At 53.9% G+C, this 22,834-nt stretch overlaps 1 pseudogene; it reads right to left on the bottom strand.

Moving 5' to 3' along the window:
• Nucleotides 1-1,928: 1,928 nt before the first annotated feature.
• LOC116353006 (UDP-glucose 6-dehydrogenase-like) overlaps nucleotides 1,929-22,834 on the bottom strand; it is a 25,152-nt pseudogene continuing 4,246 nt past the window's right edge.

The raw sequence follows: 22,834 nt of genomic DNA, 5'->3' as shown, positions 1-22,834 counted from the left end.
ATAGGGAATAAGGAACTAGGGCCCATAGTGCACTAGATAGGGAATAAGGAACTGGGGCCCATAGTGCACTAGATAGGGAATAAGGAACTAGGGCCCATAGTGCACTAGATAGGGAATAAGGAACTGGGGCCCATAGTGCACTAGATAGGGAATAAGGAACTAGGGCCCATAGTGCACTAGATAAGGAATAAGGAACTAGGGAATAAGGAACTAGGGCCCATAGTGCACTAGATAGGGAATAAGGAACTAGGGCCCATAGTGAACTAGATAGGGAATAAGGAACTAGGGCCCATAGTGAACTAGATAGGGAATAAGGAACTAGGGCCCATAGTGAACTAGGTAGGGAATAAGGAACTAGGGCCCATAGTGAACTAGGTAGGGAATAAGGAACTGGGGCCCATAGTGCACTAGATAGGGAATAAGGAACTAGGGCCCATAGTGCACTAGATAAGGAATAAGGAACTAGGGAATAAGGAACTAGGGCCCATAGTGCACTAGATAGGGAATAAGGAACTAGGGCCCATAGTGAACTAGATAGGGAATAAGGAACTAGGGCCCATAGTGAACTAGATAGGGAATAAGGAACTAGGGCCCATAGTGAACTAGGTAGGGAATAAGGAACTAGGGCCCATAGTGAACTAGGTAGGGAATAAGGAACTAGGGCCCATAGTGAACTAGGTAGGGAATAAGGAACTAGGGCCCATAGTCCCTACTCTGTATACATAGTGCACTACTCTTAGACCCCTGTCTAGTCTGGGGACGTCCCAAACCGCCCTGGTCCCTACTCTGTATATATAGTGCACTACTCTTAGACCCCTGTCTAGTCTGGGGATGTCCCAAACGGCTCCCTGGTCCCTACTCTGTATATATAGTGCACTACTCTTAGACCCCTGTCTAGTCTGGGGACGTCCCAAACGGCTCCCTGGTCCCTACTCTGTATATATAGTGCACTACTCTTAGACCCCTGTCTAGTCTGGGGACGTCCCAAACGGCTCCCTGGTCCCTACTCTGTATATATAGTGCACTACTCTTAGACCCCTGTCTAGTCTGGGGATGTCCCAAACGGCTCCCTGGTCCCTACTCTGTATATATAGTGCACTACTCTTAGACCCCTGTCTAGTCTGGGGACGTCCCAAACGGCTCCCTGGTCCCTACTCTGTATATATATAGTGCACTACTCTTAGACCCCTGTCTAGTCTGGGGACGTCCCAAACGGCTGTCTGGTCCCTACTCTGTATATATAGTGCACTACTCTTAGACCCCTGTCTAGTCTGGGGACGTCCCAATCGGCTCCCTGGTCCCTACTCTGTATATATAGTGCACTACTCTTAGACCCCTGTCTAGTCTGGGGACGTCCCAAACGGCTCCCTGGTCCCTACTCTGTATATATAGTGCACTACTCTTAGACCCCTGTCTAGTCTGGGGACGTCCCAAACGGCTCCCTGGTCCCTACTCTGTATATATAGTGCACTACTCTTAGACCCCTGTCTAGTCTGGGGACGTCCCAATCGGCTCCCTGGTCCCTACTCTGTATATATAGTGCACTACTCTTAGACCCCTGTCTAGTCTGGGGATGTCCCAAACGGCTCCCTGGTCCCTACTCTGTATATATAGTGCACTACTCTTAGACCCCTGTCTAGTCTGGGGACGTCCCAATCGGCTCCCTGGTCCCTACTCTGAATATATAGTGCACTACTCTTAGACCCCTGTCTAGTCTGGGGACGTCCCAAACCGCTCCCTGGTCCCTACTCTGTATATATAGTGCACTACTCTTGGACCCCTGTCTAGTCTGTGATGAGTTCACATCTTGTTTTATTTAGGTCGCAGGTTGATGACATCACCAGTCAAGGCCCATAGGGAAACACGATATAATTATAGGTGGAACACTAATACCTGAAGCAGTAACAAAGCATTGAGAGAGTCCGTGATGACAGTTCACATCTTGTTTTATTTAAGTCGCAGGTTGATGACATCACCAGTCTATATAAAAAGGCAGGATATGAAAGGATCTGTTCAATCTGAAAGGACACCCTCTATAGGGCCGTACGTTGGACCAGGAGAGCACCATGAAAGGGGACGTTATTTAAGACATTATTTCTGTCGGTATAAAATCGGAACCAGTGATTGGCCAGTTACAACAGGAAATGAGGCAGTATTAATGTGATTGGCCAGTTACAACAGGAAATGAGAGGCAGTATTAATGTGATTGGCCGGTTATAACAGGAAATGAGACAGTATTAATGTGATTGGCCAGTTATAACAGGAAATGAGACAGTATTAATGTGATTGGCCGGTTATAACAGGAAATGAGACAGTATTAATGTGATTGGCCGGTTATAACAGGAAATGAGGCAGTATTAATGTGATTGGCCAGTTATAACAGGAAATGAGGTAGTATTAATGTGATTGGCCGGTTATAACAGGAAATGAGAGACAGTATTAATTAATGTGATTGGTCAGTTATAACAGGAAATTATATACAGTATTAATGTGATTGGCTAGTTATAACAGGAAATGAGGCAGTATTAATGTGATTGGCCGGTTATAACAGGAAATGAGAGACCGTATTAATTAATGTGATTGGTCAGTTATAACAGGAAAAGAGACAGTATTAATGTGATTGGCCGGTTATAACAGGAAATGAGACAGTATTAATGTGATTGGCCGGTTATAACAGGAAATGAGGCAGTATTAATGTGATTGGTCAGTTATAACAGGAAATGAGACAGTATTAACGTGATTGGCTCGTTATAACAGGAAATGAGACAGTATTAACGTGATTGGCTCGTTATAACAGGAAATGAGAGACAGTATTAATTAATGTGATTGGTCAGTTATAACAGGAAATTATATACAGTATTAATGTGATTGGTCAGTTATAACAGGAAATGAGGCAGTATTAACATGATTGGCCGGTTATAACAGGAAATGAGACAGTATTAATGTGATTGGCCGGTTATAACAGGAAATGAAACCGGCAGCATCAAAACGTATTGATCGTATTGATTATCAATGATTGTCCTCGTAGAGGAAGAATGGTAGATAGGGAGGGGGGGGGGGGGGGTTGATGCTGAGGGGTGTGTGTCAGACGTTGGTCTTCTTGGTCGGGGGTTCAGGGTTGATGCTGAGGGGTGTGTGAGTCAGACGTTGGTCTTCTTGGTCGGGGGTTCAGGGTTGATGCTGAGGGGTGTGTGAGTCAGACGTTGGTCTTCTTGGTCGGGGGTTCAGCGTTGATGCTGAGGGGTGTGTGAGTCAGACGTTGGTCTTCTTGGTCGGGGGTTCAGGGTTGATGCTAAGGGGTGTGCGTCAGACGTTGGTCTTCTTGGTCGGGGGGTTCAGGGTTGATTCTGAGGGGTGTGTGTGTGTCAGAGTCAGACTTTGGTCTTCTTGGTCGGGGGTTCAGGGTTGATGCTGAGGGGTGTGAGTCAGACGTTGGTCTTCTTGGTCGGGGGTTCAGGGTTGATGCTGAGGGGTGTGCGTCAGACGTTGGTCTTCTTGGTCGGGGGTTCAGGGTTGATGCTGAGGGGTGTGCGTCAGACGTTGGTCTTCTTGGTCGGGGGTTCAGGGTTGATGCTGAGGGGTGTGCGTCAGACGTTGGTCTTCTTGGTCGGGGGTTCAGGGTTGATGCTGAGGGGTGTGCGTCAGACGTTGGTCTTCTTGGTCGGGGGGTTCAGGGTTGATGCTGAGGGGTGTGCGTCAGACGTTGGTCTTCTTGGTCGGGGGTTCAGGGTTGATGCTGAGGGGTGTGCGTCAGACGTTGGTCTTCTTGGTCGGGGGTTCAGGGTTGATGCTGAGGGGTGTGCGTCAGACGTTGGTCTTCTTGGTCGGGGGTTCAGGGTTGATGCTGAGGGGTGTGCGTCAGACGTTGGTCTTCTTGGTCGGGGGTTCAGGGTTGATGCTGAGGGGTGTGCGTCAGACGTTGGTCTTCTTGGTCGGGGGTTCAGGGTTGATGCTGAGGGGTGTGCGTCAGACGTTGGTCTTCTTGGTCGGGGGTTCAGGGTTGATGCTGAGGGGTGTGCGTCAGACGTTGGTCTTCTTGGTCGGGGGTTCAGGGTTGATGCTGAGGGGTGTGTGTCAGACGTTGGTCTTCTTGGTCGGGGGTTCAGGGTTGATGCTGAGGGGTGTGCGTCAGACGTTGGTCTTCTTGGTCGGGGGTTCAGGGTTGATGCTGAGGGGTGTGCGTCAGACGTTGGTCTTCTTGGTCGGGGGTTCAGGGTTGATGCTGAGGGGTGTGCGTCAGACGTTGGTCTTCTTGGTCGGGGGTTCAGGGTTGATGCTGAGGGGTGTGTGTGTCAGACGTTGGTCTTCTTGGTCGGGGGTTCAGGGTTGATGCTGAGGGGTGTGTGTCAGACTTTGGTCTTCTTGGTCGGGGGTTCAGGATGATGCTGAGGGGTGTGTGTGTCAGAGTCAGACGTTGGTCTTCTTGGTCGGGGGTTCAGGGTTGATTCTGAGGGGTGTGTGTGTGTGTGTCAGAGTCAGACTTTGGTCTTCTTGGTCGGGGGTTCAGGGTTGATGCTGATACGAGGGACTCCGGCCGTGGGTGTGTAGGGGATACGAGATGTCGTCACCTTCTTACCGATGGTTTCGATCTGCAGGAAACACACAGAGGAGATGCAGTCTGGTTATTGTAGTGAGAACATAGTTTTACTGGGTGTGTGTACGGAGTGAACCTCGTCCCCCCCAGGCCTGACATGCTGGGGGCATGGAGCCTGGTAACAGTGTGGGTCTGTCTGGAACTTAGGGGGGGGGGGGGGGATTTACTGAGTAACATGCTAATCAATAAAAAATACTAAGCGAATCACACGACTATGAGACTGTTGTATAATGTAGGACTTTGGAAAAATGAGACACAGAGAGACAGAGAGAGAGAGACAGAGAGAGAGACAGACACACACAGTGTATGTGTGTGTGTGTGTGTCTGTGTGTGTGTGAGTGTGTGTGTGTACCTGGAAGCCAATGTTCTGCAGGCGGGGGTGGAGCTGGTCCAACAGGCGACGGCCGTCAAACAGAAACGCTGGTTTCAACATGTGGTCATAGATCATCTCATAGTCCAGCTCCTACACACACACACACACACACACACACACACAGAGATACACACACACACACACACACACAGAGATACACACACACACACACACACACACACACACACACACACACACACACACAGGGAAAGGAGGAGAATATGTGGTCATAGATCATCTCATAGTCCAGCTCCCACACACACACACACACACACACACACACACACACGATGTTAGGTGTTTATAGGATTGGAGCAGTGTGTGTGTGTGTGTCTCTCTCACCTTGAACATGTCCCACTCGGTGCAGACGACCAGAGCGTGTGCCCCCTGACAGGCCTGGTAGGGATCCACTGACACTGTGACCAGCTCAGACACTACAATACACAGATACACCGTCACATAGACACTACAATACACAGATACACCGTCACACAGACACTGTGACCAGCTCAGACACTACAATACACAGATACTACAATACACAGATACACCGTCACATAGACACTGTGACCAGATCAGACACTACAATACACAGATACACCATCACATAGACACTGTGACCAGATCAGACAGGCAGGCAGACATACCCCCCCCTCCCTCCTCTACCTCTGTGAGGGTCTTCAGAGATGTGTGGTTGAGAGAGGTCCAGAATGATCTGTTCCTTCAGGACTTTGGGGTCGTAGATGTGGAGCTTGGCTCCCTCGTCCATCAGGTACTTAGATATATAGATACTAGAAGACTCCCTGAGTGACACACACACAACACACACACACAACACACACACACACACACACACACACACACACACACACACACACACACACACACACACACACACACACACACACACACACACACACACCACCACACGTCAGTCATTTAGCAGGCTTACAGGAGCAGTTAAGTGCCTTGCTCAAGGGCACAGATCGATTTTTCTCTCCCACCTAGTCGACTGGAAGATTCGAACCAGCAACCTATCAGTACTGGCCCAACAATCTTAAATCGCTAAGCTACTTGGCATCCCATAATATGAATGATTAACTCTGGGGGGTTAATGTGTGTTCTATATGAGTATATCAGGTCAAGGTTCCAAGACATGCACTTTACCCATACACACTGATTAACCTGACACACACACACACACACACACACACACACACTGATTAACCTGAAACACACGAGATAGAGGAGAGAGAGAGAGGGGACAGAGAGAGAGGAGACCAAGGAGAGAGAGAGGGGACAGAGAGAGAGGAGACCGAGGAGAGAGAGGGGAGACCGAGGAGAGAGAGGGGACAGAGAGAGAGGAGACCGAGGAGAGAGAGAGAGGGGACAGAGAGAGAGGAGACCGAGGAGAGAGAGGGGAGACCGAGGAGAGAGAGGGGACAGAGAGAGAGGAGACCGAGGAGAGAGAGGGGAGACCGAGGAGAGAGAGGGGACAGAGAGAGAGGAGACCAAGGAGAGAGAGAGGGGACAGAGAGAGAGGAGACCAAGGAGAGAGAGAGGGGACAGAGAGAGAGGAGACCGAGGAGAGAGAGGGGAGACCGAGGAGAGAGAGGGGACAGAGAGAGAGGAGACCGAGGAGAGAGATAGAGGGGACAGAGAGAGAGAGAGAGAGGGGACAGAGAGAGAGGAGACCGAGGAGAGAGAGGGGAGACCGAGGAGAGAGAGGGGACAGAGAGAGAGGAGACCAAGGAGAGAGAGAGGGGACAGAGAGAGAGGAGACCGAGGAGAGAGGAGACCGAGGAGAGAGAGGGGACAGAGAGAGAGGAGACCAAGGAGAGAGAGAGGGGACAGAGAGAGAGGAGACCGAGGAGAGAGGAGACCCAGGAGAGAGAGGGGACAGAGAGAGAGGAGACCAAGGAGAGAGAGGGGACAGAGAGAGAGGAGACCGAGGAGAGAGGAGACCGAGGAGAGAGAGGGGACAGAGAGAGAGAGGAGACCAAGGAGAGAGAGAGGGGACAGAGAGAGAGGAGACCGAGGAGAGAGAGAGGGGACAGAGAGAGAGGAGACCGAGGAAAGAGAGAGGGGACAGAGAGAGAGGAGACCGAGGAGAGAGAGGGGACAGAGAGAGAGGAGACCGAGGAGAGAGAGGGGACAGAGAGAGAGGAGACCGAGGAGAGAGAGACAGGCACTACACAAAACAGAGACAGAGAGAGACAAATTTGACCCCAATAACTACCGTGGAATATGTGTCAACAGTAACCTTGGGAAAATCCTCTGCATTATCATTAACAGCAGACTCGTACATTTCCTCAATGAAAAACAATGTACTGAGCAAATGTCAAATTGGCTTTTTACCAAATTACCGTACAACAGACCACGTATTCACCCTGCACACCCTAATTGACAAACAAACCAAAACTAAGGCAAAGTCTTCTCATGATTTGTTGATTTCAAAAAAGCTTTGGACTCAATCTGGCATGAGGGTCTGCTATACAAATGGATGGAAAGTGGTGTTGGGGGTAAAACATACGACATTATAAAATCCATGTACACAAACAACAGTGTGCGGTTAAAATTGTCAAAGAACACACATTGCTTCCCAAGAGGCCGTGGGGTTAGACAGGGATGCAGCTTAAGCCCCACCCTCTTCAACATATATATCAACGAATTGGCGCGGGCACTAGAAAAGTCTGCAGCACCCGGCCTCACCCAATTAGAATCCAAAGTCAAATGTCTGCTGTTTGCTGATGATCTGGTGCTTCTGTCACCAACCAAGGAGGGCCTACAGCAGCACCTAGATCTTATGCACAGATTCTGACAGACCTGGGGCCCTGACAGACCTGGGCCCTGACAGACCTGGGCCCTGACAGACCTGGGCCCTGACAGACCTGGGCCCTGACAGACCTGGGCCCAGACAGACCTGGGCCCTGACAGTAAATCTCAGTAAGACCAAAATAATGGTGTTCCAGAAAAGGTCCAGTCACCAGGACCACAAATACAAATTCCATCTAGACACCGTTGTCCTAGAGCACACAAAAAACTATACATACCTCGGCCTAAACATCATCGCCACAGGTAACTTCCACAAAGCTGTGAACGATCTGAGAGACAAGGCAAGAAGGGCATTCTATGCCATCAAAAGGAAGATCAAATTCAACACACCAATTAGGATCTGGCTAAAAATGACTTCAATTAGTTGTAAAACTAATTTCCCTTTATGGTTGTGAGGTCTGGGGTCCGCTCACCAACCAAGAATTCACAAAATGGGACAAACACCAAATTGAGACTCTGCATGAAGAATTCTGCAAAAATAACCTCCGTGTAGAACACCAAATAATGATCAAAATCAGGAAAAAAGCTGTTAAATTCTACAACCACCTAAAAGGAAGCGATTCCCAAACCTTCCATGATAAATCCATCACCTACAGAGAGATGAACCTGGAGAAGAGTCCCCTAAGCAAGCTGGTCCTGGGGCTCTGTTCATAAACAGACCCCACACAGCTCCAGGACAGCAGCACAATTAGACCCAACCAAATCATGAGAAAACAAACAGATAATTACTTGACACATTGGAAAGAATTAACAAAAAACAGAGCAAACTAGAATGCTATTTGGTCCTAAACAGAGAGTACACAGCGGCAGAATACCTGACCACTATGACTGACCCTAAACAGAGAGTACACAGCGGCAGAATACCTGACCACTGTGACTGACCCTAAACAGAGAGTACACAGCGGCAGAATACCTGACCACTATGACTGACCCTAAACAGAGAGTACACAGCGGCAGAATACCTGACCACTGTGACTGACCCTAAACAGAGAGTGGCAGAATACCTGACCACTGTGACTGACCCTAAACAGAGAGTACACAGCGGCAGAATACCTGACCACTATGACTGACCCTAAACAGAGAGTACACAGCGGCAGAATACCTGACCACTGTGACTGACCCTAAACAGAGAGTACACAGCGGCAGAATACCTGACCACTATGACTGACCCTAAACAGAGAGTACACAGCGGCAGAATACCTGACCACTGTGACTGACCCTAAACAGAGAGTGGCAGAATACCTGACCACTGTGACTGACCCTAAATAGAGAGTACACAGCGGCAGAATACCTGACCACTGTGACTGACCCTAAACAGAGAGTACACAGCGGCAGAATACCTGACCACTGTGACTGACCCTAAACAGAGAGTACACAGTGGCAGAATACCTGACCACTGTGACTGACCCTAAATAGAGAGTACACAGCGGCAGAATACCTGACCACTGTGACTGATCCTAAATAGAGAGTACACAGCGGCAGAATACCTGACCACTGTGACTGACCCTAAATAGAGAGTACACAGCGGCAGAATACCTGACCACTGTGACTGATCCTAAATAGAGAGTACACAGTGGCAGAATACCTGACCACTGTGACTGACCCTAAATAGAGAATACACAGCGGCAGAATACCTGACCACTGTGACTGACCCAAACTTAAGGAAAGCTTTGACTATGTACAGACTCAGTGAGCATAGCCTTGCTATTGAGAAAGGCCGCCGTAGGCAGACCTGGCTCTCAAGAGAAGACAGGCTATGTGCTCACTGCCCACAAAATGAGGTGGAAACTGAGCTGCACCTCCTAACCTCCTGCCCAATGTATGACCATATTAGAGACACATATTTCCCTCAGATTACACAGACCCACAAAGAATTAGAAAACAATTCCAAATTTGATAAACTCCCACATCTACTGGGTGAAATACCACATGAGGACATCACAGCAGCAAGATTTGTGACCTGTTGCCACAAGAAAAGGGCAACCAGTGAAGAACAAACACCATTGTAAATACAACCCATATTTATGCTTCTATATTTGCACATCGTTACAACACTGTATACAGAGATAATATGGATAATATGTATATAGAGATAATATGAGAGAGATACAGAGAGAGATGTGTTACATCATACAGAGATAATATGTATATAGAGATAATATGAGAGAGATACAGAGAGAGATGTGTTACATCATACAGAGATAATATGTATATAGAGATAATATGAGAGAGATACAGAGAGAGATGTGTTACATCATACAGAGATAATATGTATATAGAGATAATATGAGAGAGAGACAGAGAGAGATGTGTTACATCATACAGAGATAATATGTATATAGAGATAATATGAGAGAGATACAGAGAGAGATGTGTTACATCATACAGAGATAATATGTATATAGAGATAATATGAGAGAGATACAGAGAGAGATGTGTTACATCATACAGAGATAATATGTATATAGAGATAATATGACATTTGAAATGTCTTTATTCTTTTGGAACTTCTGTGAGTGTAATGTTTACTGGTAGTTTGATATTGTTTATTTCACTTTAGTTTATCATCTACTCATCTAAGTTTCCCATTAAAATAAAGACCCTTGAATTGAGAGAGAGCGAGAGAAAGAAAAGGAATGGATGTTTCAACAAGAGAAGAAAGAGAAGAGAGGGAACGAGGAGGAAGAGAGGGAACGAGGAGGAAGAGAGGGAACGAGGAGGAAGAGAGGGAACGAGGAGGAGAGGAGAGAGGGAACGAGGAGGAAGAGAGGGAACGAGGAGGAAGAGAGGGAACGAGGAGGAAGAGAGGGAACGAGGAGGAAGAGAGGGAGCGAGGAGGAAGAGAGGGAGCGAGGAGGAAGAGAGGGAACGAGGAGGAGAGGAGAGGAACGAGGAGGAAGAGAGGGAACGAGGAGGAGAGGAGAGGGAACGAGGAGGAGAGGAGAGGGAACGAGGAGGAGAGGAGAGAGGGAACGAGGAGGAAGAGAGGGAACGAGGAGGAGAGGAGAGGAACGAGGAGGAAGAGGAGAGGGAACGAGGAGGAAGAGGAGAGGGAACGAGGAGGAAGAGAGGGAACGAGGAGGAAGAGGAGAGGGAACGAGGAGGAAGAGAGGGAACGAGGAGGAAGAGAGGGAACGAGGAGGAAGAGAGGGAACGAGGAGGAAGAGAGGGAACGAGGAGGAAGAGAGGGAACGAGGAGGAGAGGAGAGGGAACGAGGAGGAGAGGAGAGGGAACGAGGAGGAGAGGAGAGAGGGAACGAGGAGAAGAGAGGGAACGAGGAGGAGAGGAGAGGGAACGAGGAGGAGAGGAGAGGGAACGAGGAGGAGAGGAGAGGGAACGAGGAGGAGAGGAGAGGGAACGAGGAGGAGAGGAGAGGGAACGAGGAGGAGAGGAGAGAGGGACGAGGAGGAAGAGAGGGAACGAGGAGGAAGAGAGGGAACGAGGAGGAAGAGAGGGAACGAGGAGGAAGAGAGGGAACGAGGAGGAAGAGAGGGAACGAGGAGAGAAAGGGAACGAGGAGGAAGAGAGGAACGAGGAGGAAGAGAGGGAACGAGGAGGAGAGGAGAGGGAAACGAGGAGGAGAGGAGAGAGGGAGAGAGCGAGAGGAGGGACGAGAGGAGAGGAGAGAGGACGAGGAGGAAGAGAGGGAACGAGGAGGAAGAGAGGGAACGAGGAGGAAGAGAGGGAACGAGGAGGAAGAGAGGGAACGAGGAGGAAGAGAGGGAACGAGGAGGAAGAGGAGAGGGAACGAGGAGGAAGAGGAGAGGGAACGAGGAGGAAGAGGAGAGGGAACGAGGAGGAAGAGGAGAGGGAACCGAGGAGGAAAGAGGAGAGGGAACGAGGAGGAAGAGGAGAGGGAACGAGGAGGAAGAGAGGAACGAGGAGGAAGAGAGGGAACGAGGAGGAGAGGAGAGGGAACGAGGAGGAGAGGAGAGGGAACGAGGAGGAGAGGAGAGGGAACGAGGAGGAGAGGAGAGGGAACGAGGAGGAGAGGAGAGGGAAGAGGAGGCAGAGGAGAGAGGAACGGGAGGAAGGAGAGAGGGAAGCGAGGAAAGGGAGGAGGAGAGGGAACGAGGAGGAAGAGAGGGAACGAGGAGGAAGAGGAGAGGGAACGAGGAGGAAGAGAGGGAACGAGGAGGAAGAGAGGGAACGAGGAGGAAGAGAGGGAACCGAGGAGGAAGAGAGGGAACGAGGAGGAAGAGGAGAGGGAACGAGGAGGAATGAGAGGGAACGAGGAGGAGAGAGGGAACGAGGAGGAAGAGAGGGAACGAGGAGGAAGAGGAGAGGGAACGAGGAGGAAGAGAGGGAACGAGGAGGAAGAGAGGGAACGGAGGAGGAAGAGAAGGGGAACGAGGAGGAAGAGAGGGAACGAGGAGGAGAGGAGAGGAGAGGGAACGAGGAGGAGAGGAGAGGGAACGAGGAGGAGAGGAGAGGGAACGAGGAGGAGAGGAGAGAGGGAACGAGGAGAGAGAGGGAACGACGGAGGAAGAGAGGGAACGAGGAGGAAGAGAGGGAACGAGGAGGAAGAGAGGGAACGAGGAGGAGAGAGGGACGAGGAGGAGAGGAGAGGAGAGGGACGAGGAGGAGAGGAGAGGGACAGAGGAGGAGAGGAGAGGGAACGAGGAGGAGAGGAGAGAGGGAACGAGGGAGGAGAGGAGAGAGGGAACGAGGAGGAAGAGAGGGAACGAGGAGGAAGAGAGGGAACGAGGAGGAAGAGAGGGAACGAGGAGGAAGAGAGGGAACGAGGAGGAAAAGAGGGAACGAGGAGGCAGAGAGGGAACGAGGAGGAGAGGAGAGAGGGAACGAGGAGGAAGAGAGGGAACGAGGAGGAGAGGAGAGAGGGAACGAGGAGGAAGAGAGGGAACGAGGAGGAAGAGAGGGAACGAGGAGGAAGAGAGGGAACGAGGAGGAAGAGAGGGAACGAGGAGGAAGAGAGGGAGCGAGGAGGAAGAGAGGGAGCGAGGAGGAAGAGAGGGAACGAGGAGGAGAGGAGAGAGGGAACGAGGAGGAGAGGAGCAGAGGGAACGAGGAGGAGAGAGGGAACGAGGAGGAGAGGAGAGAGGGAACGAGGAGGAGAGGAGAGAGGGAACGAGGAGGAGAGGAGAGAGGGAACGAGGAGGAAGAGAGGGAACGAGGAGGAAGAGAGGAACGAGGAGGAGAGGAGAGGGAACGAGGAGGAAGAGGAGAGGGAACGAGGAGGAAGAGAGGGAACGAGGAGGAAGAGAGGGAACGAGGAGGAAGAGAGGGGAACGAGGAGGAAGAGGAGAGGGAACGAGGAGGAAGAGAGGGAACGAGGAGGAAGAGAGGGAACGAGGAGGAAGAGAGGGAACGAGGAGGAAGAGAGGGGAACGAGGAGGAGAGGAGAGGGAACGAGGAGGAGAGGAGAGAGGGAACGAGGAGGAAGAGAGAGGGAACGAGGAGGAAGAGAGGGAACGAGGAGGAGAGGAGAGAGGGAACGAGGAGGAAGAGAGGGAACGAGGAGGAGAGGAGAGGGAATGAGGAGGAAGAGAGGGAACGAGGAGGAAGAGAGGGAACGAGGAGGAAGAGAGGGAACGAGGAGGAAGAGAGGGAACGAGGAGGAGAGGAGAGAGGGAACGAGGAGGAGAGGAGAGAGGGAACGAGGAGGAGAGGAGAGAGGGAACGAGGAGGAGAGGAGAGAGGGAACGAGGAGGAGGAGAGGAGAGGGAACGAGGAGGAGAGAGAGGGAACGAGGAGGAGAGGAGAGAGGGAAACGAGGAGGAAGAGAGGGAACGAGGAGGAGAGGAGAGAGGGAACGAGGAGGAAGAGAGGGAACGAGGAGGAAGAGAGGGAACGAGGAGGAAGAGAGGGAACGAGGAGGAGGGAGAGGAGAGGGAACGAGGAGGGGAAGAGAGGGAACGAGGAGGAAAGAGAGGAACGAGGAGGAAGAGAGGGAACGAGGAGGAAGAGAGGGAACGAGGAGGAAGGAAGAGAGGGAACGAGGAGGAAGAGAGGGAACGAGGAGGAGAGGAGAGGGAACGAGGAGGAGGAGAGAGGGAAAGAGGAACGAGGAGGAGAGGAGAGAGGGAACGAGGAGGAGAGGAGAGAGGGAACGAGGAGGAGGGGAGAGAGGGAACGAGGAGGGAGAGGAGAGAGGGAACGAGGAGGAAGAGAGGGAACGAGGAGGAAGAGAGGGAACGAGGAGGAAGAGAGGGAACGAGGAGGAAAAGAGGGAACGAGGAGGAAGAGAGGGAACGAGGAGGAAGAGGAGAGGGAACGAGGAGGAAGAGGAGAGGGAACGAGGAGGAAGAGGAGAGGGAACGAGGAGGAAGAGAGGGAACGAGGAGGAAGAGAGGGAACGAGGAGGAAGAGAGGGAACGAGGAGGAAGAGAGGGAACGAGGAGGAGAGGAGAGGGAACGAGGAGGAGAGGAGAGGGAACGAGGAGGAGAGGAGAGGGAACGAGGAGGAGAGGAGAGAGGGAACGAGGAGGAAGAGAGGGAACGAGGAGGAGAGAGGGAACGAGGAGGGAAGAGAGGGAAACGAGGAGGAAGAGGAGAGGGAACGAGGAGGAAGAGAGGGAACGAGGAGGAAGAGAGGGAACGAGAGGAAGAGAGGGAACGAGGAGGAGAGGAGAGGAGAGGGAACGAGGAGGAGAGGAGAGGGAACGAGGAGGAGAGGGAGAGGGAACGAGGAGGAAGGAGAGGGAACGAGGAGGAGAGGAGAGGGAACGAGGAGGAGAGGAGAGGGAACGAGGAGGAGAGGAGAGAGGGAACGAGGAGGAGAGGAGAGAGGGAACGAGGAGGAAGAGAGGGAACGAGGAGGAAGAGAGGGAACGAGGAGGAAGAGAGGGAACGAGGAGGAGAGGAGAGGGAACGAGGAGGAAGAGAGGGAACGAGGAGGAAGAGAGGGAACGAGGAGGAAAAGAGGGAACGAGGAGGCAGAGAGGGAACGAGGAGGAGAGGAGAGAGGGAACGAAGAGGAAGAGAGGGAACGACGGAGGAGAGGAGAGAGGGGAACGAGGAGGAAGAGAGAACGAGGAGGAAGAGAGGGAACGAGGAGGAACGAGAGGGAACGAGGAGGAAGAGAGGGAACGAGGAGGAAGAGAGGGAGCGAGGAGGAGAGAGGGAGCGAGAGGAAGAGAGGGAACGAGGAGGAAGAGAGGGAACGAGGAGGAAGAGAGGGAACGAGGAGGAGAGGAGAGAGGGAACGAGGAGGAGAGGAGAGAGGGAACGAGGAGGAGAGGAGAGAGGGAACGAGGAGGAGAGGAGAGAGGGAACGAGGAGGAAGAGAAGGGAACGAGGAGGAAGAGAGGGAACGAGGAGGAGAGGAGAGGGAACGAGAGGAAGAGGAGAGGGAACGAGGAGGAAGAGAGGAACGAGGAGGAGAGAGGGAACGAGAGGAAAGAGGAACGAGGAGGGAGAGGGGAACGAGGAGGGAGAGAGGGAACGAGGAGGAAGAGAAGGGACACGAGGAGGAGAGAGGGAACGAGGAGGAAGAGAGGGAACGAGGAGGAGAGGAGAGGGAACGAGGAGGAGAGGAGAGGGAACGAGGAGGAAGAGAGAGAGAGGAACGAGGAGGAAGAGAGGGAACGAGGAGGAAGAGAGGGAACGAGGACGGAAGAGAGGGAACGAGGAGGAGAGGCGAGAGAGGGGAACGAGGACGGGAGGAGAGGAGAGAGGGAACGAGGAGGAGAGGAGAGAGGGAACGAGAGGAGAGGAGAGAGGACGGGAGGAGAGGAGAGAGGGAACGAGGAGGAGAGGAGAGAGGGAATGAGGGAGGAGAGGAGAGAGGGAACGAGGAGGAGAGGAGGGAACGAGGAGGAAGAGAGGGAACGAGGAGGAGAGGAGGGGAACGAGGAGGAAGAGAGGGAACGAGGAGAGAGGAGAGAGGGAACGAGGGGAGAAGGAGAGGGGGGCGGGAACGAGGAGGAAGGAAGAGAGGGAACGAGGAGGAGGGAAGAGAGGGAACGAGGAGGAAGAGAGGGAACGAGGAGAGAGAGGGACGAGGAGAAGAGAGGGAAGAGAGGGAACGAGGAGGAAGAGAGGGAACGAGGAGGAAGAGAGGGAACGAGGAGGGGAGAGGGAACGAGGAGGGAAGAGAGGGAACGAGGAGGAAGAGAGGGAATGAGGAGAAGAGAGGAAGGAGAGGGGAACGAGGAGGAAGAGGAAGAGAGGGAACGAGGAGGAAGAGAGGGAACGAGGAGGAGAGAGGAAACGAGGAGGAGCAGGAGAGAGGGGAACGAAGGAGGAAAGAGAGGGAACGAGGAGGAGAGGAGAGGGAACTAGGAGGAGAGAGGGAACGAGGAGGAGAGAGGGAACGATGGAGGAAGAGACGGGAACGAGGCAGGAAGAGAGGGAACGAAGGGGGGAGAGAGGGAACGAGGAGGAAGAGAGGAACGAGGAGGAGAGAGGGAATGAGGAGGAGGAAGAGAGGGAACGGAGGAGGAAGAGAGTGAACGAGGAGGAAGCAGCGGGAACGAGGAGGAAGAGCAGGAAACGAGGAGGAGAGGAAGAAGAGGGAACGAGGAGGAAGAGAGGGGAACGAGGAGGAAGGAAGAGAGGGAACGAGGAGGAGAGGAGAGGGAACGAGGAGGAAGAGAGGGAACGAGGAGGGAAGAGAGGGAACGAGGAGGAAGAGAGGGAACGAGGAGGAAGAGAGGAACGAGGAGGAGAGGAGAGAGGGAACGAGGAGGAAGAGAGGGAACGAGGGGAGAGGAGAAGAGGGAACGAGGAGGAGGAGAGAGGGAACGAGGAGGAAGAGAGGAACGAGGAGGAGAGGAGAGAGGGAACGAGAGGAAGAGAGGGAACGAGGAGGAAGGAGGGAACGAGAGAAGAGAGGGAACGAGGAGGAAGAGAGGGAACGAGGAGGAAGAGAGGGAACGAGGAGGAGAGGAGAGAGGGAACGAGGAGGAAGAGAGGAACGAGGAGGAAGAGAGGAACGAGGAGGAAGAGAGGGAACGAGGAGGAAGAGAGGGAACAAGGAGGAAGAGAGGAACGAGAGGAAGAGAGGGAACGAGGAGGAAGAGAGGGAACGAGGAGGAAGAGAGGGAATGGAGGAGAGGAGAGAGGGAACGAGGAGGAGAGGAGAGAGGGGAACGAGGAGGAGAGGAGAAGAAATAGAAGATAGGAAATAGATACCTGGTGTCTCAGTGTCTTTCTTAAAGGAGAATCCCAGCAGGGCGATCTTCTTCCCTGTCAACTGTGTTAAACAGACAGTCAATGATACGACACGCAAACCTCCTCCGTTGGTACTCGTTCATATCAATCACCTGGAGAGAGGGAAGGAGGGAGAGGGAGGAGGAAAGAGGAGGGAGAGGGGGAGGAGGAGGAGGGAGAGGGAGGGAGGAGAGAGGTTGGGAGAGGGGAGGAGAAGGAGGGAGAGGGGAGGAGGAGGGAGAAGGGGAGGGGAAGAGGAAGGAGGGAGAGGGGGAGGAGGAGGGAGAGGGAGGGAAAGGGAGGTGAAGAGGAAGGAGGGAGGGAGAAAAGGAAGGAGGTGAAATAATAAATATAGCTGTGAGCAGCAATGAACGGGGTTCACAGGATGACAGAAAGAGCACAAGATGAGTTGGAGAACAAAGCAAGCACTATCATGTTGTAACTATCTTTACACATGCAAATAATGAGTTAACTTTTTATTGCTGCAGGGGCAGTATTGAGTAGCTTGGATGAAAGGTGCCCATATCAAATGGCCTGCTCCTCAGTCATAGTTGCTAATATTTGCATATTATTATGGGATAGAAAACTCTGAAGGTTCTAAAACTGTTTGAATGATGTCTGCGAATATAACAGAACTCATATAGCGTGCAAAAACCTCAGAAACTCCACTTCCTGGTTTTTTTTCTGGGGGTGGCAGATTTTCAACCAAGGTCTCATTGAAATTACAGCGAGATATGGATGAGTTTTCACTTCCTACCCCTTCCACTAGATGTCAACAGTCAATAGAACATTGTCTGATGACTCTAATGTGAAGGGGGGGTCGAATGAGACAGGAAATAGTCACCACAGCCATGAGTGGACCATGCTTTCACCATGCGCGTTCACAGGGGAAGCACCTGTGTTCAACACCGGTCATCTGAAGTCATTCTAATTCTCCGGTTGGAACGTTATTCGAGATGTATGTAAACAACATTCTAAAGAGAGACCCTCTCCTGCACCCTGACTAGGTACCGGTGACCCTCCTGCACCCTGACTAGGTACCGGCGACCCTCCTGCACCCTGACTAGGTACCGGTCACCCTCCTGCACCCTGACTAGGTACCGGTGACCCTCCTGCACCCTGACTAGGTACCGGTGACCCTCCTGCACCCTGACTAGGTACCGGTGACCCTCCTGCACCCTGACTAGGTACCGGTGACCCTCTCCTGCACCGTGACTCGGTACCGGCGACCCTCCTGCACCCTGACTAGGTACCGGCGACCCTCTCCTGCACCCTGACTAGGTACCGGTCACCCTCCTGCACCCTGACTAGGTACCGGTGACCCTCCTGCACCCTGACTAGGTACCGGCGACCCTCCTGCACCCTGACTAGGTACCGGTCACCCTCCTGCACCCTGACTAGGTACCGGTGACCCTCCTGCACCCTGACTAGGTACCAGTGACCCTCCTGCACCCTGACTAGGTACCGGTACCCTCCTGCACCCTGACTAGGTACTGGTGACCCTCTCCTGCACCGTGACTCGGTACCGGTCACCCTCCTGCACCCTGACTAGGTACCGGTGACCCTCCTGCACCCTGACTAGGTACCGGTGACCCTCCTGCACCCTGACTAGGTACCGGCGACCCTCCTGCACCCTGACTAGGTACCGGCGACCCTCCTGCACCCTGACTAGGTACCTGTCACCCTCTCCTGCACCCTGACTAGGTACCTGTCACCCTCCTGCACCCTGACTAGGTACCGGTCACCCTCTCCTGCACCCTGACTAGGTACCGGTCACCCTCTCCTGCACCCTGACTAGGTACCTGTCACCCTCCTGCACCCTGACTAGGTACCGGTGACCCTCCTGCACCCTGACTAGGTACCGGTCACCCTCCTGCACCCTGACTAGGTACCGGCCACCCTCCTGCACCCAGACTAGGTACCGGTCACCCTCCTGCCACCCGACTAGGTACCGCCACCCTCCTGCACCCTGACTAGGTACCGGCCACCCTCCTGCACCCTGACTAGGTACCGGCCACCCTCCTGCACCCCTGACTAGGTACCGGCCACCCTCCTGCACCCTGACTAGGTACCGGCCACCCTCCTGCACCCTGACTAGGTACCGGGCCACCCTCCTGCACCCTGACTAGGTACCGGGCCACCCTCCTGCACCCTGACTAGGTACCGGCCACCCTCCTGCACCCTGACTAGGTACCGGCCACCCTCCTGCACCCTGACTAGGTACCGGCCACCCTCCTGCACCCTGACTAGGTACCGGCCACCCTCCTGCACCCTGACTAGGTACCGGCCACCCTCCTGCACCCTGACTAGGTACCGGCCACCCTCATGCACCCTGACTAGGTACCGGCCACCCTCATGCACCCTGACTAGGTACCGGCCACCCTCCTGCACCCTGACTAGGTACCGGGCCACCCTCCTGCACCCTGACTAGGTACCGGCCACCCTCCTGCACCCTGGACTAGGTACCGGCCACCCTCCTGCACCCTGACTAGGTACCGCCACCCTCCTGCACCCTGACTAGGTACCGGCCACCCTCCTGCACCCTGACTAGGTACCGGCCACCCTCCTGCACCCTGACTAGGTACCGGTCACCCTCCTGCACCCTGACTAGGTACCGGTCACCTCCTGCCACCCTGACTAGGTACCGGCCACCCTCCTGCACCCTGGACTAGGGTACGGCACCCTCCTGCACCCTGACTAGGTACGGTCACCCTCCTGCACCCTGACTAGGTACCGGCCACCCTCCTGCACCCTGACTAGGTACCGGCCACCCTCCTGCACCCTGACTAGGTACCGGCCACCCTCCTGCACCCTGACTAGGTACCGGCCCACCTCCTGCCACCCTGCTAAGGTACCGGCCACCCTCCTGCACCCTGACTAGGTACCGGTCACCCTCCTGCACCCTGACTAGTACCGGTTCACCCTCCTGCACCCTGACTAGGTACCGGCCACCCTCCTGCACCCTGACTAGGTACCGGTCCACGCCTCCTGCACCCTGACTAGGTACCGGCCACCCTCCTGCAACCCTGACTAGGTACCGGCCACCCTCCTGCACCCTGACTAGGTACCGGCCACCCTCCTGCACCCTGACTAGGACGTCACCCTCCGGCACCCATGACTAGGGTTACCGGGCCACCCTCCTGCACCCTGACTAGGTACCGGGCCACCCTCCTGCACCTGACTAGGTACCGGCCACCCTCCTGCCACCCCGACTAGGTACCGGCCACCCTCCTGCACCCTGACTAGGTACCGGCCACCCTCCTGCACCCCGACTAGGTACCGGCCACCCTCCTGCACCCTGACTAGGTACCGCCACCTCCTGCACCCCGACTAGGTACCGGCCACCCTCCTGCACCCTGACTAGGTACCGGCCACCCTCCTGCACCCCGACTAGGTACCGGCCACCTCCTGCACCCTGGACTAGGTACCGGCCACCTCTGCACCCTGACTAGGTACCGGCCACCCTCCTGCACCCTGACTAGGTACCGGTCACCCTCCTGCACCCTGACTAGGTACCGGCCACCCTCCTGCACCCTGACTCGGTCCCTAATAATACATTTTATTTGTCTCTTTCCCTTTACATGGTCAAGATAAACTATAGAATCACACATTAAAATGAAAAGCCAGTATGTATATATAACAGGCCAGAGGAGACTAACCAGGGGACAACAGAGAATATTTACTGTGGACTTCAACGTGTGTACGGACTGAGAGGTTATGACGAGGGGAGGAGATGGAGTGGTGGGTACGGACTGAGAGGTTATGACGAGAGGAGGAGATGGAGTGGTGGGTACGGACTGAGAGGTTATGACGAGAGGAGGAGATGGAGTGGTGGGTACGGACTGAGAGGTTATGACGAGGGGAGGAGTGGTGGGTACGGACTGAGAGGTTATGACGAGGGGAGGAGTGGTGGGTACGGACTGAGAGGTTATGACGAGGGGAGGAGTGGTGGGTACGGACTGAGAGGTTATGACGAGGGGAGGAGTGGTGGGTACGGACTGAGAGGTTATGACGAGGGGAGGAGATGGAGTGGTGGGTACGGACTGAGAGGTTATGACGAGAGGAGGAGATGGAGTGGTGGGTACGGACTGAGAGGTTATGACGAGGGGAGGAGTGGTGGGTACGGACTGAGAGGTTATGACGAGGGGAGGAGATGGAGTGGTGGGTACGGACTGAGAGGTTATGACGAGGGGAGGAGTGGTGGGTACGGACTGAGAGGTTATGACGAGGGGAGGAGATGGAGTGGTGGGTACGGACTGAGAGGTTATGACGAGGGGAGGAGTGGTGGGTACGGACTGAGAGGTTATGACGAGGGGAGGAGATGGAGTGGTGGGTACGGACTGAGAGGTTATGACGAGGGGAGGAGTTGGTGGTACGGACTGAGAGGTTATGACGAGGGGAGGAGTGGTGGGTACGGGACTGAGAGGTTATGACGAGGGGAGGAGATGGAGTGGTGGGTACGGACTGAGAGGTTATGACGAGGGGAGGAGTGGTGGGTACGGACTGAGAGGTTATGACGAGAGGAGGAGATGGAGTGGTGGGTACGGACTGAGAGGGTTATGAACGAGGGGAGGAGTGGTGGGTACGGACTGAGAGGATTATGACGAGGGGACGGAGATGGAGTGGTGGGTACCGGACTGAGAGGTTATGACGAGGGGAGGAGATGGAGTGGTGGGTACGGACTGAGAGGTTATGACGAGGGGAGGAGTGGTGGGTACGGACTGAGAGGTTATGACGAGGGGAGAGTGGTGGGTACGGACTGAGAGGTTATGACGAGGGGAGGAGATGGAGTGGTGGGTACGGACTGAGAGGTTATGACGAGGGGAGGAGATGGAGTGTGGGTACGGACTGAGAGGTTATGACGAGAGGAGGAGATGGAGTGGTGGTACGGACTGAGAGGTTATGACGAGGGGAGGAGTGGTGGGTACGGACTGAGAGGTTATGACGAGGGGAGGAGTGGTGGGTACGGACTGAGAGGTTATGACGAGGGGAGGAGATGGAGTGGTGGGTACGGACTGAGAGGTTATGACGAGGGGAGGAGATGGAGTGGTGGGTACGGACTGAGAGGTTATGACGAGGGGAGGGAGTGGTGGGTACGGACTGAGAGGTTATGACGAGGGGAGGAGTGGTGGGTAACGGCACTGAGAGGTTATGACGAGGGAGGAGTGGTGGGTACGGACTGAGAGGTTATGACGAGGGGAGGAGTGGTGGGTACGGACTGAGAGGTTATGACGAGGGGAGGAGTGGTGGGTACGGACTGAGAGGTTATGACGAGGGGAGGAGATGGAGTGGTGGGTACGGACTGAGAGGTTATGACGAGGGGAGGAGATGGAGTGGTGGGTACGGACTGAGAGGTTATGACGAGGGGAGGAGATGGAGTGGTGGGTACGGACTGAGAGGTTATGACGAGGGGAGGAGATGGAGTGGTGGGTACGGACTGAGAGGTTATGACGAGGGGAGGAGATGGAGTGGTGGGTACGGACTGAGAGGTTATGACGAGGGGAGGAGTGGTGGGTACGGACTGAGAGGTTATGACGAGGGGAGGAGTGGTGGGTACGGACTGAGAGGTTATGACGAGGGGAGGAGATGGAGTGGTGGGTACGGACTGAGAGGTTATGACGAGGGGAGGAGTGGTGGGTACGGACTGAGAGTTATGACAAGGGGAGGAGATGGAGTGGTGGGTACGGACTGAGAGGTTATGACGAGGGGAGGAGATGGAGTGGTGGGTACGGACTGAGAGGTTATGACGAGGGGAGGAGATGGAGTGGTGGGTACGGACTGAGAGGTTATGACGAGGGGAGGAGATGGAGTGGTGGTACGGACTGAGAGGTTATGACGAGGGGAGGAGTGGTGGGTACGGACTGAGAGGTTATGATGAGGGGAGGAGATGGAGTGGTGGGTACGGACTGAGAGGTTA

This window comes from Oncorhynchus kisutch, unplaced genomic scaffold (genome assembly GCF_002021735.2).
Source record: "Oncorhynchus kisutch isolate 150728-3 unplaced genomic scaffold, Okis_V2 Okis07a-Okis12b_hom, whole genome shotgun sequence".
Taxonomy (NCBI): domain Eukaryota; kingdom Metazoa; phylum Chordata; class Actinopteri; order Salmoniformes; family Salmonidae; genus Oncorhynchus; species Oncorhynchus kisutch.
This window is presented reverse-complemented; position numbering and strand designations above follow the sequence as displayed.